This window comes from Saccostrea cucullata, unplaced genomic scaffold, assembly GCF_032062105.1.
Source record: "Saccostrea cucullata isolate Sc308-1 unplaced genomic scaffold, CSIRO_AGI_Scuc_v1 ctg15366, whole genome shotgun sequence".
Classification (NCBI taxonomy): Eukaryota; Metazoa; Mollusca; class Bivalvia; order Ostreida; family Ostreidae; genus Saccostrea; species Saccostrea cuccullata.
The window spans coordinates 4,478-8,051 of record NW_026918664.1 but is presented as its reverse complement, the minus strand read 5'-3'; the positions used below and the strand labels follow the sequence as shown (position 1 = coordinate 8,051).

Here is a 3,574-nt window from a genome sequence, read left to right as displayed (position 1 = left end):
AGTGAAATAAAAAGATTCAACTGAATGATCACGGAAAGATCACTGAAATGTATGTGCCATTCAGTCCACTGAATGGTAACTGAATGATCACGGAAAGGTAACGGGAAAAGGTCTTTTCAGTGACCTTTCAGTGACCATTCAGTGGCCATTCATCCAGCATTCAGTCGACTGAATGGTGGATTTTCATCCTGTGAATATGTATCAATTTTAATTTTCAACAACCCCGCGACTCAAAATACAAGTCATAAGTTAATTTAACGTAAACTGTCCAAGGGAATCTTTGTAAAGTACGCCAAAGGTCAAGGTCAAGTGAATTGTAATGCTGGCATTTTTCATGTTTTATGACAATCAGTGCATATGCTAGATAGCATCGATTTACCCCTTAAATGTCAAAAATATGCAGTATATTGCCACTTTTTGGTTTTTAGTAAAGAATGTCAAAGGATAATGTCAAGGGTCACGAGGTCGGTACCTATGTTAATTAACAAATACCATTGTGCCAAGCAATAATGTGCAAAACGTCAAGTCTGTGTCTCTTGCAGTTCTTGAGATACAAGGTGTGACAGTCAGACAGCTAGACAGACGCCGGGTTAAGTGATCCCTTAGTACCGCTCTGCACCGCATGCGACACAAACAATGGGCATTCTCAACGTTTGGAGATTCAAAAAATTCTGATGACCCTGCCCTTAAAAACAGCTGCATACTTCGTAAATACATACTTTTATTCAATGTAAATACGTAAAGCTGTAGATTAGACTATTCCTGCAATTAAAAGAGAAATGCTTGTTTTGTAAGTTTATTTTGTTGAGTCAAACTTAGTCATTAGTCATTATAATTACGTTTCAGGCCTTGAACCAGTTCTCTAGTTTCTTCATCTTCTTCAGCCTGTTTCCTTAGTTCTTCTATGTAATGGAGGTCACGGACAGGGTCCATTGTCTCCTGTCTCAGAAAGTCCACTGCTCTTTCAAATTTGTTCCCATTGCCAAGGAAAGAATCAATTTCCACAACTGCAGATCTGACAGTGGACCAGACTGTGTTGAAATCGGCATTGGAGAGGAAAGGACTAGAAGAATGTACACACTGATTTCTGGCAATACGTATTCTCTCAATATTGGCAGAGAGAGAGAGATCGATCTGTAGGGTCTGGATCAAATCCCCAGCCATTGCTGTGTGGTGGTATACCACAAATATTCCTCAGTAGTATGTACAATAAGGAAAAATCCATATCACCATAGTTTCCTGTATAACTACTACCTCTGGGTAAAATAAGATTCATCTGTTGAGCTGTCAGACGGGGAAGATTACTCCTCTTTTGTTTAATGACTTGTGGAAATGTTGATGGTGGTACATGGTGAACTAAAACATCCCTAATTTGATCTGTACACGGACCAAGGAGAAGTCGACAGGCTCTACAGGCATTTGTCGTCTCCTCTGTAGACGCGTAAGAGGAAGAGGCCATAGTAATCCTCTAATGCTTTTCTGAAATGTAACAAACAATCCAAAAATTTGATAATAAACAAACAAATTAGAACTATCTTAGTAAAACTACACATTCCTCATGTACTAAGGCAACTAGTAAAATTGCTTAAATTAAGATGCTGTTCACTGATTTCAGAATGCTTGCTAGAGTGCCATATTGCAAATTTACTTACTTGTTAGAATGTTATGTTTGTATATTTTTATGTCTTTTGTTTAGTAGAAACGATAAGACTACATCAAAATACTTCCTCAAAAACAAAAAATTTGTTTTTCAAAATTATATTTTTTAAGATTTATAAAATTAACAATTTTTTTACTCGGTGATTTGATCTAATGACCTAAAGTAAGGATCCTATTATATCCTAGGAACAAAAAGAATCACTACAGGTTGTTGTACAAGTATGATCTTCTAAGGTTAAATTATTTCTACGTCAAAGTTATGACCAAAGAAAGAATTTCCTCGTGCAATTTTTTAAATGTCTAAATTACCTTGGGTAGGTGTCAGATCATTGCAGTTGTGTCTTCAGTAAATATGTTTTCCTAGATCTTTTAGTTATTGATAGATAGAATTTATTAACATTGAACCCGGTAACATTGACAAAGATTCATATACATAGAGTCAATCTAATTAAAATTAGATGTTAGATCCGCTCGCATACTCGCTTCACTAACATCGTTAGTGTAGCGAGTATGGGAGCGGATCTAACATCTTACTTTAATTAGATTGACATAGAGTAGGCTTAGGGCACAGTTTTGAACATAACTTAAGGTAATTCTTATTAGGTAGGAACCTCTTAAGTATTACTATGATTACCAGACAAGAATTTCATTTCTGTTATGCCTGTCAAAGAAGCGATGTACAATGCATCCTTTACAAGAAAATGAATGTCATCATTTTTATTTTCATAAATAAAACATCATTTTTATTTCAACATTTTAATTCTGAAAATACCAATTGAATTGATGTCTCCAAGTTTTTTTCTACCATTTAAAACTGGGTCCAGGGTCCGTAGAATCTGAAAAATGAACACGAATTTTTAAAATTGGGAAAATCATCATACTATAGAAGAATGTGTTTAATAAAAGAACATGAAAGAATTTCTAAAAGAGTTAGGCTAACAATAGATAGTAAAATTATTTTTAATCGATCATATAAACTGCTTGTTGTCAGCGAGTTTCAAAATTTGAAGAAATTTAGATCCTCCAGTCGTGAATCACCAGTGTTTTCCTAAAACGAAAGTAGACTTTTAAACATTATATTATATAATTTCGATAAGAATTGTTATTGGACCTTATCTTATACCTAACGTCATTTTGAATCCTCTTGCTGGTAGTATATTTGCTAAATTTATTAATACATGAAGTATTAGATGCCTCTGTACCTTCAAGTGCCTGTGCATGAAAACGAAAGTTCGACACTATGCGCTTTGTTTTAATTTATATGTTTTTCTGATACGTAAAGGCTTACCTGGTATTTTTCAATACTCTAAGGCTTCAAATGATGAAAACACAGATATCTGTAGCCTATCTTCCGAGATTGAATCTTAAGACACATAGATATACTAGAGGTTTATTTTACCTCTCTGGGATTTCAACTTTTCAACGCAAGATCTTAGCGGTTGCCAGTGATTTCGGCTCTCGAATAAATCACCCTTTCTTTATATTACGACCAACCCTTATAAACAGATTTACTTTTGTATTCATATGAGGGCCTAGGCGCGTAGCCAGGCGTACTTTTGTACGCAAAAACGTCCACATCATGTTTCAAAAAACAAAGAAAGAGAGGAGAGCGAGACATATGTAACATTGTAGAGCGTACTCATCATTTTGCAAAATATTAGAAATTAATTTCAAATAAAAAAGTACTACGAAACAAGTTAGAAGTAATGACAAAAAATAAATGAAAATCAAATGAATATAATTTTCAGAGGGAAATACGATACTAACACCTCCCTGAAATCAAAAGATTTCCGCGGACTTTTGTTAACTATCGAATATTGCTGATTTATTTCCAGGTGTACTTACATTCTTAAAGAGTTTCGCTATTGTAGATGCCACTAAATAAAATCCCAGTCGGCTACCTTAAAACAAATGA

At 34.6% G+C, this 3,574-nt stretch overlaps 1 long non-coding RNA gene across 1 annotated transcript; it reads right to left on the bottom strand.

Moving 5' to 3' along the window:
• Positions 1–841: 841 nt before the first annotated feature.
• Positions 842–3,088, bottom strand: LOC134269440 (uncharacterized). The gene is made up of 3 exons (XR_009992576.1): positions 2,948–3,088; positions 2,432–2,495; positions 842–1,479 (listed from the first exon to the last, which is right to left on the bottom strand). It is a non-coding gene; the product is annotated as an uncharacterized LOC134269440 (long non-coding RNA).
• Between the last annotated feature and the right edge of the window lie 486 nt (positions 3,089–3,574).